Consider the following 14,785-nt stretch of genomic DNA (forward strand, 5'->3'; position numbering starts at 1 on the left):
GAGATGACATGATACTCTATATAGAAAGACTCCACCAAAAAATTGCTAGATCTGATACACAAGTACAGTAATGTCGCAGGATATAAATTAATCTGTTACAAAAAATCTGTTACATTTCTATACACTAATAATGAAGAGCAGAAAGAGAAATCAAGTAATCAATCCCATTTACAGTTGCACCCAAAACATAAGATACCTAGGAATAAAGCTAACCAAAGAGGTAAAAGATAGGTACTCTGAAAACAGTACAAACACTTATCTCTGCATCTTTTTAGAAGCTGCTTCTGTGGGATCTTATGTATACTATAGCCTCTTAGTAAGATATATAAAAAGAAAAAAATAAATTTTATTTATCCAGTTATACCAGCAGTTAATTATACAATCCAATTTTGTTTCATTTGTACTTTAGTATGAATATTTGTATGTCTAAAGAATTGGGAAAACCCATTTTATTTGCACATCAGAATTAAACTGTCAATATAGATGGAATGAGTTCATGGTTAGTTGCTATTTGCCAATATTGTGTCCCAAACTAGAAATCACTTCCAATGAAGAAGAGAGGAAAAAAAAAAGACAAAGAAAAAAGAGACAGAGAAAGGCAATGACATTTCTGCACAAAGAAGTTTGAAACTGTGTCAATTACTTGAAAAATCTATTTAATGTAAGCCCAGTCTCAGTGTGTTTGGTAGCTTGAGTTTAGATAACTATTTATAAAGTTCATATCTGCAACTTCGGTTTAATCAGTAACATTATGTAATGGTAGGAGACAAGTCTCAGGGTGCTGAAATCTGAAACAGTTTTGGCTTCCTATGTGATTGATAAAACCTGTTTGAAACAAAAAACTTAATTCTATTGTCAAATGCAGTATCAGTGAGGAGCCTTATTTCACTTTCATGGTAGAACAATAGGAGATATATAATTCTACCTAAATTTGTCTCACTGTTCAGCTTATAATTAAACACACTGTCACATGTGCTTTTTCTACTTTTATATTAGTGATTAACAAAAGAATGATTTCACCTAAACAGTATAAATTGCTATTTCAAATGGAATAATTCCTTTATGTGTTTATATAAATCATCCACACTTAATTTTTCTCTAGAAATTTTATTAGAATTATGTATACACATTTATAAAGATTTGTAAGACATGTGTTGGGTTATGTAGTTTATAGTTTTATAAATGTTTAGTGGTAACAGTTAAATTAGTAACATACTTATTTCTTCAAATTATACATAGTTTGCATGTGTGTCTTCAAATTCTAGGAAATTCTGAATATATCATTTACTTTTTCAGAATGACATCTTTTCCTTGAGTTTTATGATTTATATTGTAAGAAATTAATATATGGGGCACGTGGGTGGCTCAGTCAGTTAAGCATCCAACTTCAGCTCAGGTCATGATCTTGCAGTTCATAAGTTCAAACCCCGCATCGGGCTCTGTGCTGACAGCTCAGAGCCTGGAGCCTGCTTTGGATTCTGTGCGTCCCTCTCTCTCTGCTCCTCCCCTGCTCACATTCTGTCTCTGTCTCTGTCTCTGTCTCTGTCTCTCAAAAATAAATCAACATTTAAAAAATTTAAAAAAAGAAATTAACATAGAAGTATATCTTTTCTAAAAAAAATATGTCTATCTATCTATCTATCTATCTATCCAAATATGATTTTATATTCAAATGTACTCACTTTGATGATTCTATGCTATTCCTCTGGATTATAACAGAGTTAAAAGCTTTCCACTTATGTTGTATTCTTAGTACATCATGTGCATAATTTGAAATAATAATTTTGCTAAAATTTCCATCCAAATGGAGAATTATATGTCAGTTGGGGTTACTGGAAAGAATATGGATTCTGGAGTCTTAGAAAAACAGTTTCCAACTACTGGATTCAAGACTGCCTATTACAGGAACTTTCTCTCCTTCAGTTGTTTTTTTCTTTCTGTTTCTTTTTTTGTTTTTAATCTTGCATTGAAAGGTGGTTAGGATAATTAGAGAAATTTTATTTAAGGCACTAAATATATCATACCAATATTGCTTAAGAAATCTAATGTATTACACTCTTTATTCACATGGTCATTTATTTATTTTTTACCTAACAAATATTAATTATTACCCTCTTCTATGTACCTGTTATAGCGGGAGAGAAAGGAACATAAATAATAGCAGAACAAGGAGGTTTTGCTTAAAAAGCATATAGTTTAGTGTGCCACACGTTAAACAGAAACATGCCAATGTAGAATTATGCTCAATATTTTTCGGAGCATAAAGCAGGGGTCTCCTAATTCTGCTTGTGCAGTGGAGGATAGAGAATTAAAGAGAAGGTGATATTTGATCTATGACTTGAGGGTTGCGTATAAGTTTGTTCTTCAGGTAAATTGAGTTTATGAGTAGAATAGTCAGGGAGGGAGAGATTAAAATGAACTGGAAACTTTCTAGACAGCGGGATAAGCATATGGAGGTAAAAAATAAACCGACATATACAGCTACCTGAAAATAAGATCACATGGCTGAGATTCAGCCATGTGTGCAAGAGATGAGATTTTATAGCATAAGGAGTCACATAAGCCATCTGTAAAGCAAAGAGATAACACTAGCAGATCTGAGTCACCCCTTCCCTACTTGAGGTTAATTTAATTGAGACACCAATTTTTCTCTAGGACAATAACCAATTCAGTGCTATGATAACTTGAGATAAGGAAAGCATAAAAAGTGAACTCCACATTTATCTCAGCTTTTTTTCTAGGTGTGTTTTCCAAAGGTGCACAGGAAAATGGAATACAAGCAGAAGTGCCTATATTGCTGCACGAATGAAACGGAGATTGGAAACCAAGACAGCCAGCGCAACTGAATTTTGGAGACAGGATATGAGAAAGGTAGAGATTGCATATAAGGATTCTCCGAAAGCTATATAAAAAATTTCCCTGGTGTCCTTGGCTATACATATTCAAGGCAAAACTTTGGGATGCCTAAGACAGAACAGATGCTGGGAATCTAAAGAGCCAAATGGAAATGTCAGTGTTTTCACAGTGCTGAAATATTTTGGTGTATGAACCCAGCCAGAGAGAACACTGAAGATTCTGACTATTCAGCTGAGATTGTGAAAGGCACTAGGAGAAAGATCAAATAGAAAAAAATCTGCCTTAATGGGCCTATAATCCAGTTTCAATACGATCAAGGTGATCCATGAGAATTAGACTGCACAATAGAGCAAATATCAATACTCTTCAGAAGACACCATAATCCACATTCTCAGGGCATATTATCCACCATGTTCAGTATAAACGAAAAATCTCTAGACATGTTAGAGAAAATAGTCTAGTGATATTCAGGTGGTGACACTGTCAATATAGCATAAAGGAACGCTTGAAAATAATCCAGATATTAAGCAAGCACAGCATCAAAACAATGAGGAATAACTTGTGAACCAGGGAAAACAGTTGACAAAATCATGTCAATAAGATGAGCTAAGACCAGGCTGGTATTAGCAAACAGAAAATGGGATTAGAACAATTGGAAAACACTTATTAGAAAATATCCTATCTGAAGCATAGAGAGGAAAAAATAATGGAAAAGAGAGACAGCATAAGAGAAATGCATATGATAAACAAAAATGAACCATCATGCAACCAAGGTTATAGAAGAAGAAGAGAGTGGGAGAATGGAACATAAGTAATTTTTAAAAAAATATGTTTATTTATTTTTGAGAGGGACAGAGAGACAGAGCACAAGTGGGGAAGGGGCAGAGAGAGGGAGACAGAATCTGAAGCTGGCTGCAGGCTCTGATCTGTCAGCACAAAGCCTGACGCAGGACTCGAACTCACGAACTGTGAGATTATGACCTGAGACGAAATCAATGCTTAACCAACTGAGCCACCCAGGTGCCCTCAGAAGTCATTTTTAGAAGAAATATTGGGCATTAATTTTCCAAATACAAAAAGATACATCAAACCACACATTCAAAAGTGTGAATAAATAAACCAGAAGAAGAAACACAGAGAAAACTACAACTTGGAAAGTCATAAGCAAATTTAGAGAATGAAATGTAAAGAGTAAATTATAAAATCAGGCAGAGAAAAAATATTACCTTTCATAATCAATAAGAAATATATAGAAACTTTGTCTCAGCACAAGACAAAGAAATGCTATCTATAAAGTGATGAAAGAAAATAGAACAGTTAACAAGTAATTCTATATCCAGCAAAAATATCTTTCAAAATGAAGATGATATAAAAATAGTCTCAGGAGGGGTACCTGAATGGCTCAGTCGGTTGTATCTGAATTTGTCTCAGGTCATGATCTCACGGCTGGTGAGTTCAATCCCCAAGTCGGGGTCTATGCTAACAGCTCAGAGCCTGGACCCTGCTTCAGATTCTGTACAATGTCTTAATGCTTTGTAAACATGTAAAATTAAAATACATAACTATGACTGCACAAAAAGTAGGCACAGGAAATAAATTTATTCCACTATCATTATTTTTTGTATTGTTTCACATGCTATAGAAATACTGATTTGTTGTCTCTCATAATAAAAACATGTATTGTTGTCTCCAATACATTTTCAACTTCTAAGATAACCAGCAGAGGATAGTGATAAATGACACAGCAAAAAACTAGTGATAAATGACACAGCAAAAAAAAAAAAAAATGACTAGCAAAAAAGACAGAAAAATGAAATAAATGACATTTACAAAATATCTAATATAAAGAATGACAAGAAAAGAAGAATAAAGGAGAAAGTAACAGGGATGTCTGGGTGGCTATGTGGGTTTAGCGTCCGACTCTTGGTTCGGCTCAGGTGGTGATCTCACAGTTGGTGAGTTCGAGGCCCACTCAGGCCCTGCACTGACAGTGTGAAGCCTGCTTGGGATTCTCTCTCTCTCCCTCTCTCTCTGCCCCGCTTCTGATCGCTCATGATCTATCTCTCTCAACATACATAAATAAACTTAAAAAAGGGAGAAAGTAACAAAACAAAGAGCCATATGATAGATGTAAACCCAACTATGTGAGCAATCATATTATAAGTGAATTATCTAAACATGCCAATTAAAACACAAATATTATGGGGCACCTGGGTGGCTCAGTCGGTTAAGTGTCCGACTTCGGCTAAGGTCATGATCTCACAGTTCGTGAGTTCGAGCCCCACGTTGGGCTCTGTGCTGACAGCTCAGAGGCTGGAGCCTGCTTCAGATTCTGTTTCTCCCTCTCTCTCTGCCTCTCCCCTACTTGTGCGCGCGCACGCTCTCTCTCTCTCTCAAAAATAAATAAAATGTAAAAAAGAATAAAACACAAAACACAAATATTATGAGACAGGATTTGAAAAAAGATAACTCAAAATGTTTTAAAGACATACACACATTTAATGTATTTAATTATATATGAAGCTGACAGATCCGGAGTCATTCCCTACTCTAAGCATGTGTAATATACAAAGCAGGAATCTAACACTCATGACATCACTAATGCAATTGTTTTACCACACTTTTCTCACCCATAAGTCAGGAGATGTGCTCTCCTGTGGCACATTGCATAGGTTCAGGACATACAATTTATATTTCCTCCTTTGTCTTTCTCTATAAACATGTTGGTAGATTCTCTTTTCTCTACATGCAAAAAAGTGATTTTTCTCCATCATCTTGTCCTTGCCACATTTTCACATGTTAATATTCCATGACCAGGTTTTGTCAACGTTAGCTGTCAGTGTTAGTCTAGTATCCCAAAGTGAAAAAAACCAAACAGACATCTGAGACTTCAGCTGTGAGTGAACAGATACAAACCAAATGCTAATGTGGGCCCGGAAGTCAAACAGACACCGTCAAATAAGATGATACCTGTAGGCCACTGGAACCAGAATTCCTAAAATGACCATAGCCTTCTCCCCAGTGATGCACTTCCATGTGTTTTAAAAGCAAAAATTCCAAATTTGACACCAGCGACATAAACTTAGTTCTCTATAGCAATGTCATTGTCTCCTTTGGTCCTCACAGAGCTCCTATGATTATTGCCTCGTTTGTTGGGTGAAAACAGGCTGTGAGACATGAGTAGCTTGCTCAAATTCACACCTTTAGTACACAGAAAACTTGGAATTATTATCAAAATTATTAAAGTCATTCCCCTGAAAGATGGAAGACACAGCAAAAATCAGACAAATGTGCTCAGAACGTGTAATTTGATGTTTTCGTGTATGGCACACTAGAAATAACAAGTATCAGAAAAAAACAAATTTGGGTTCAATCACAACTGTGCCACCTGCTGGTTATGTGATTTGGCCATTATACTTGACCATTTCTGAGCCTACATGTAAGATGAGAAAATTCAGGCATGCTTTTTTATATTACTGTGGACTTCCAATGAGGTAAATTTAAGAAGTCCCTAATGGAATAACCATCATAGTTGGTCTTCAAGCTATGGCAGTTTTACTGTTAAAAAACAAGACCAATTATACTTAAAACACGAGTAAAGTCTAGTACTTCTGTGTATGTTTTCATTTTAAGACCTAAAATTAATACATAGGTATTAAAATATTAATCTCAACAACACAGTATTGTTGACTAGTGTTACATTTCCTTTTGTGGTGTGTTTATAATAGTTGTTAATCTACTTTTGCTTGTTAAATTATTCTGCTGTATAAAGTTAATCATACTTTACAGATAATGAAGTGATTGCAGAGGGCTCTTTCTTTTAGTAAAAAAAAAAACAAAAAAAAAAAACAAAAAAAAACTGAGGTCTTATATATTAACTGATTGGCTAAATTAAAAATCTGACAGCACCCTTCATGAGCCAAACCATATGCAAGGCAGGTAATATATATGTGTTGGTGATGTTACAGTGTGTAAATAAGGAAAGTTTTTAGCCTAAGGAACTTACAGTCTGATGGCTGAAGGGGGACCTGTCAACAGCAAATACAAAACACAGAAATAAATACATGCCCATTAGTGATATCTGAAGAGGGGCGTAAGAAGGAGGCCTTCACTGAAGGAAGGACACTTTCACAGAGGTGAAATTGAAAAAAAACAAAACAAAACAAAACAGAGAACAGAAAGATTTTCTCGCAGAAGGAATAATGTATGAGAAATATGAAAAACAGGCAAACAAAACATGGTATACTCAAGAAAGTATGGAAAATTCCATTTACCTTGAGTACTGCATATTGGGGTGGGAAGGACCGGAATCTAAAGTCTTATGAGATCTCTAGACGTCACGCATTTAAACCTCCTGAACATAACCAGGGGCTGAATTTGTAAGCCCATTCTCAAATCAGCTCCTGAGCCCGTGATTGTTATCTGACCATTCTGCTTATTGGAATCACAAGGGGAGCTGCTGAAATTGCCAGGGTTTGGGCTTTACCCTAGAACAACTGAATCAGAATCTCAGGAAGAGAAGTCTACACTCATCTGATTCTCATGTGTGACCAGGGCCAGGAACCACTGAGCTAGTTACTCCAACCAGGGTTAGATGCTAACAGACAGTACATTAGAGTCAAAAAGTCTTTCCTGTTTATTGGTTTAAGAAGAAACTGTCTCAAGGCCATTTTCAGTCTTCAGGGTTCTAAGGTATTCTTTTGGTTTCTTAAGAGAAAAAACTCAGACATTCTACTTTGGTATTTCAGTGTTTCTTGCAAAGTACTGTGTGTGTGAAGGTATTCTTTAAGTCTGCTTATTTATGAAGATGATGTTAAAGTCACTGTTTAACTCAGAGCTTTCAATCTTTTATTGGGTCTTGGCTGTGCACTTAAGATATATATATATGTCTTTTTTAAATATATTAATTATAATTTTTGTGCAATTTGTTCAACTCATGTGTATTACAATCACATTATAATACAATGTGTTGATCTATTGTACATTATAAAACATACAATGTAACAATTTGCAGTGATGAAATAGAGAACAATTTAACAATATTTTAAAATTAAAACCTCCAAATGAAACATAAAAGGACTATATAAATTAGATTTTTAGATTTTAATATAAATTAGATTTTTATCTTCAAAAGACTTGGTAAAAAACAAAAGGACTATCATTAGCTGGAAGCTTAGCAAGGCATTTACATTAAGGCATGGATGGAAGTACCTTTATAAACCACCTACCAGAGGTGCCTAGGTGGCTCAGTCGGTTAAGTGTCCGACTTCGGCTCAGGTCATGATCTCACAGCTCGTGAGTTTGGGCCCCGAAGCAGTCTCTATGTTGACAGCTCAGCGTCTGGAACCTGCTTCAGATTCTGTGTCTCCCTCTCTTCCCCGCCCCCTTAAAACACCTGTCTGCTCACATTCTTTCTCCCTCTCTCTCTCAAAAAATTAAAATAAAGAGTTAAAAAAATTTATAAACCACTTACTAGAAATTGCTGTTTACTAAATCGAAGCATGGCACACACTGAGATGTAACTATTAGCTTACTTATTGGGAAACATTTTTCTTTCTTTAATATTCCATAATTTCTGCTATTTGCATGTGCAGATTATTACAAAGCTCTTTGATTAAAGGGTCGATATTTCTAGGATTTAAATTGTAAATACCAGGCTTTTCAATATCCAAGTCTCTCAATTTATATTTTTCTTGTGAAATTTTGTGATGCAAATGGCATTACTTTCTGTTCTTCCATTTGTTAATACACTAAACCTAAACAGAGAACCTATATTACTCAGAAAACTGAACACAGATATGTTATTTAACTCCTTCCCAACTACAACAACAAAAAACCAAAACAAGCAAACAAACAAACCAAAGATATTCCAAGGGAGGGAATCGCAGACAGGGAGAAGATAGTAAATCAATTTCAGAAGCTCGAAAGTAGATGAAGTGTTTTACCAAGAAAAACAAATCTAAAATTTTCAATTGTAAAAGCTTATATAAACTTTATAAAAAGAAAATGGCCATAAATATGAAATAGAAAAGTGTGTTTAGTAGCCTTTGAAACAGTGTTTATCAATAGATTTGTAGAAATGCCCACAATATATTATTAAGTAGAAAAGCAAGATGAAGAAACGTGAATCAAATGTGCTGTTTATTTTTAATTATAATACTAAAGGTAACATATAAACAACATAGGTCATAGGGAGAGAGCGATAAATATGTAGAGAAAAAGACACAGATACAGAGACAGAGATGGATACATAGGTACAGATAATAGATTTTTTTAAATCTTTTTTTCAACGTTTATTTATTTTTTTTGGGACAGAGAGAGACAGAGCATGAACGGGAGAGGGGCAGAGAGAGAGGGAGACACAGAATCGGAAACAGGCTCCAGGCTCTGAGCCATCAGCCCTGAGCCCGACGCGGGGCTCGACTCACGGACCGCGAGATCGTGACCTGGCTGAAGTCGGACGCTTAACCGACTGCGCCACCCAGGCGCCCCAGATAATAGATTTTTAAATAGGATTACATAAGGTATGAAAAATTTTACAAGAATTTGTTAATGTCAGTACCTAGACTGAGAGAAGGGGTAGTCAAAGCAGAAAGCAACATGAATGGGACAAAAAAAAGAGGAAAAAAAGTATTAAAATGAAAATTTTAAGGTATCCATAATAAAAATAATACACAAGATATGATCCCGTTAATTAAAAATTAATTGTGTGAGTGATTTCAGTTGCATGCTAAGTGATAACAATAGAAATTTTATTTGTGTGTATTCGAGAGATTTTATTCTCTGGCTTTTAAGATAAACATAGTGTTTATGTACAAGTTTATAACAAAACTATTTTAACTAAAAATAAAATAAGTGACAGTGTTTTTATTAAACTGTAATTTTGTTGGAAACTTACATAGGACACGTAACATACCATTTACTGGCAAACTACTCTGTGCTTTCCCATGTGCTAAAAAGATGCAAAGATGAATAAAACCCTAGGGTTTTTAAAAATACATCTTCCTTTAATGTAGGTGTCAGTGTAATTTTTGTTATAACATGTTCTTTTTAGAATAGTTATCTGACTAACATCATCTGGAAAAGCATTTGTATTTCCAAAGATTTACCCATGAGCCAGAAAAATAATCTTTAAAGTATGTTTAATACTTATAAATCATTTATAAATTGGAATGTTTTTCCTAACCTAGTTCCTTACTAGAACTTATGCTAAATCTAGATATGTGTTTCTTACATATTATATTAAAAAATCTCTTTGGCAAGGATAAACATCTTAGATAGAATTCTATACTGTGTAGAAACTTTGAGGATGAGAAATACCTCTAGAGGATACACAATATTCCAGTTAGCTTTGCCCATTAGTGCCTGAGTTGTGATGTACTGTGTGGTCAGCAGGCAATTGAAGGAGGCTGTACAATAAGTATAGTGCTTAGAAGGATGCGCATGAAACTTAAATAGAATTGGTCTCTACTCTAGGTTCTAACAACTGCCTAGGCAAATGGATTTTGAGGAATAACTTTCCTGGCCATCAGTTTTCTTGCACTATATCAAGAAAAACCAAAATCCATCTGGTAGAGTTGTTTAAAGACATTTATAAAATGGGTGCAGTTAATGCAAGTATACAATAAATTATAGTGTTGTTATTCCTAAAATTAGTGGTATCATTATTACTAGTGATAGCAGTAGCAGATGTAATGTTGGCCACAATAGTATTCACGTAATAAGTTTAACCATAATTGGGTTTTTGAAAAAAAAATGGTGGAGGACTTGTATAAGCCACCTATGTTGTGCATGGCTTATAGATATCCAAGGACAGACTTCAAGGATACTGTGAAGTTCCTAAACTTTCATCTTCTGAGTCAGGTCTGGAATATGTCAAGATTCTCTGAACTATGAAGAAAGAACATAGAGCAACTAAAACAGTAACTCTGACTCTCAAATTCTACTTCAGCTCCATTATTTGCTGTATATGGATCACTCCATGACCCCAGAGTCTACCCCTGGTCCATATTTTGTTGCCACAGACATAATATAAATCTTTTTCATCATTTTTTCAACATTCTCTAGCAAAAGTGTTACTTTCTAGAGGCAATGCATATATAGTCATCGAGTGAGAACTGAACCAGAGGGTAAGCAATGGAGTAGTTTTGATAATTGCCCTTAGGATCAAACATGAATGGGCAGAGAAGTAAGAATCTCAGAGGAGAGACAAACATTAAAAATGATGCGGGGCTGATGGATGAGAAGTCCTGAAAGGGAGGTAGAATTTCTGGCATCAAAGCAACAGAGAGAGTGACTTGGAAGTACAAGTTTGAATAGCAAAATTGGGATTTTTGAAAAAAAATATATGCATATCATTTTTGATAGTAACAAGTCTAGGTATTAAGCTTTAAGTTAGGAGCAAACACCAGGTACAAGGTAAGGTTTACCCAGGAAAAAAAAACAATCTTACAGTGAGAAAAATCAATATAATCTTGCAATGGTCTATTTGTGTTTTACCATAATTCATATGTTGACATCCTAATGCCCAAGATAATGCTGTCAGGACGTAGGGCCTTTAGGCAGTGATTAGGTCATGAAGGTGGAGTCCTAATCAAAAAGAAGAGTGCCTTTGTAAAAAGAACAGAGATTGATCCCTCACCCCTTCTACCACATGAAGATATAGCAAAAAGATGCAAAGCAAGCTCTCTCCAGACACCAAATCTACTGACACCTTAGTCTTGAACTTCCAGCCTCCAGAACTGTAAGAAACAAATTTATGTTGTTTATAAACCACCGAGACAATAGTATTTTGTTGCAACAATCCAAAGCAGCTGAGACAAATCTTTTTATTGCCTTGGCTTTCTCCATCTCACAGAGAGGGTTGTTTGATCTGGGAACCCTAGGTAATCATTCAAAAGAGAATCCATGTCCTACGAGGGGCCTGTGGGGCACCAGGTCCTTTGATTTTTCTGGTTGAGATAGGCCACATGGATGAAAAGATCATTCTCTCTCCTCTGACTTTGTCCTCTACTGACATCCATTTACCAATCATAAAAGGCAAATAGAAATCTAGTAGCCTTTCATCTGGGTCCAGTTTTGTTTTACTGAGTCAACTCATTGCTATTCTACCCTGAGGCACAGAATGAGAAGAGCTATCAGGGTTCCACAGGTTTTTTCTCTTCTAGATAGGGTATGACGATAAGGCTACAGCTGAAAAGGAGAGGAGGAAATAATCATTGGAAATGGAAAAATCAAGAGGAGTCAAAGTGTTGTGTAAATAATGTAAGTGGTTGCTTAATTTAAGAATGATGAGAGGGGTTCTCAGGCAGTTAAGCGTCTGACTCTTGAAATTGGCTCAGTTCATGATCCCACAGTTCTTGAGATTGCACACCACATCAGATTCTATGCTGAAAGTGCTGAACCTACTTGGGATTCTCTCTCCTTTCTCTGCTCCTCCTCCACTTGTGCTCATTCTCTTTCTCTCTCTCTCTCCCAAATAAGTAACTAAACATTAAAAAAAAAAAAGAATGATGAGAGTAGTGGCTAAAAATCAAAACAACAGCAACAACAACATAATAATGGAGGAGGAGGAAGGAAAGGAAAGGGAGAAGAAGGAGAGGAAGAGGAAGAAGAAAAAGTGGGGCACGTGGGTGGCCCAGTCAGTTAAGCATCTGACCTCGGCTCAAGTCATGATCTCACCATTCCTGAGTTCAAGCCCCGTGTCGGGCTCTGTGCTGACAGCTCAGAGCCTGGAGCCTGTTTCAGATTCTATGTCTCCCTCTCTGTCTCTTCTCTCCCCCACCCATGCTCTCTCTCTCTCTCTCTCAAAAATAAATACACATGGAAAAATTTTAAAGAAAAAGAAGAAGGAGAGCAGATAGGAGAAGGAGAAACTAAACCAAGTACTATACTCAGCTTCAATGAATGAGTAATAATCATCTCACTTTTAACTGATTTCAACAAGGAGAGTTAGGCATGATAAAATCTATGGCATGTATGGGTAAAGAGGTGAGGAAGAATGGTCTAGCAGTGACAAGCAAGGAGACAATTCATTCTAACTCTAGGTCCAATGGTACATGGACTATGGGAGTAATATCTCTCATGTGAGAAATATGAAACAGAAAAGAATCTTCAGACAATAGCCATCTTTGAGTTAGAGCTGGGAATCCAAAGGAATGTCCAAAGAAAAGGCTCAGGACACAATTTTCTGATGTTAAAACAGATTCACCAGTGGGTATAACTGGTCTGAGGGAATTTTGATGAGATGTGGGGAGATCTCAAAGCACATTGTGACAAGAATCATGGGGAAATGACAGGGAAACTTCAACTTAGAGAGGACATGATGTAAGGAGGAACGTGAGCAGTGACCGGACTAATATTGACAGCATGTTAGGCTAAAAGAGGGAATAATTCATAAATTTTGCTCCATCCTGATTACAGTTTAATCTCTAGATTATAGAAGCATATTCTTGGTTTCAAGGTCTTGTGGGGGTTAGTCTTAACAGTGGCAGGCAACAGATGTTCTACAAAGATTTGAGCTGGGAAGAGGTGAGCTGTTCTCAGCTGTTGGTTTTAAATTCCAGGGTGGTCTTAGGAGTCGTGTCATAGCCCAGGACACTTCTCACAGTTGTCCCAGTTCAATACCATGTCTTCATGGTGCTCTCTGAACACTGAAGGGCCAATTGTGTGCTCAACAACTCACTTTAGCATAAAATTCATTTTATTCATTAATTCATCTTGTTATTTTCCATTTCAGCGCAAGATAAACTAGCATTATGACTACTTGACTTTTTCAATATTTCTTTCTCAACAGTCTAAAATTACTAAAATTCAAAAGGAAAATATTTGGAGTTGTCTACGTGGCAGGATAAATAGGTTCCAGTACCAATTCTAATGTGGAGGCACGGAGGTTCACCACACCAACATGTAATTCTTGGGACACCAGTTGGTTGTCTTATAATTTAACTTAATTATGACACTATCTATCTGAAAGTTTCATCATATTCCACAGGTTAAGGGTTCAGTTCCACAAGATTGCCTCCTTCCACCCCCATTCCTTTCAGATGCAAGTAACAAATTCAGGCTCTAACCTTTACTTCTGACCAAGCCGCTTCCTCTTGTTCAGAAATAAGGCCCCACCTTAGGTTCAAGGGCTCAGGGAACTGAGACTAACATTTTACTTACTAGATCACTAGTTTTTTACAAAAGGATATAACTCAAGAAGAGACAGATGGAAGAGATACAGAAGGCATGGAACCCATGACCCATCCCAATGTGCCACTCTCCCAAATCTCTAGGTGTTCCCTAACCCAGAAGCTCTCTGAACCCTGCCTGTGCTTTTGGGTTTTATGGAGACTCCTTTACATAGGCAGGACTGATAAAGTCATTGCTCATTGGTGATTGATTCAACCTCTACCCCCACCCCTCTCCCAAGAAATCAAGGGTATAGGACTAAAAGTTCTAACCTTCTAATCACATGGTTGGTTCTCCTGGCAACCAGCCCCCATCCTTTTTGGTGTTAGAAAAGTCATATAATTAACATAACAAAAGACAACTTTATGCTCTCATCACTTTGGAAATTTCAAAGGTTTTAGGAGCTCTGCGCCAGAAATACGGATGAAGACTAAATATTTATGTTTTATAATGAGTCACAATATCACAAGGATAGAGTTGCTTTGAACAGAATTAAATAGGTGGAGCCCTTGAGTATGGAGATGCATTACATTCAAATAAAAAGAAAATTAAAAAATTCAAAGACATGTTTTCTTTGTTGTTTTGTTTGTTTTGTTTTCATATGGGACATTTGTTGCTGGTTGAAATGGGGAGAACCTGGGCCCTGAGGCCTTAACCCAGCCATCCCTAGGATGTCACCAGAGACTCTTGCTCTTGTCAGGAGAAAGAATTCAAGGACAGACACAACATGGGAGAGAGTGACAAGGGCGGGAAA

The sequence above is a fragment of the Prionailurus viverrinus genome, chromosome A1, assembly GCF_022837055.1.
Source record: "Prionailurus viverrinus isolate Anna chromosome A1, UM_Priviv_1.0, whole genome shotgun sequence".
NCBI classification, from domain to species: domain Eukaryota; kingdom Metazoa; phylum Chordata; class Mammalia; order Carnivora; family Felidae; genus Prionailurus; species Prionailurus viverrinus.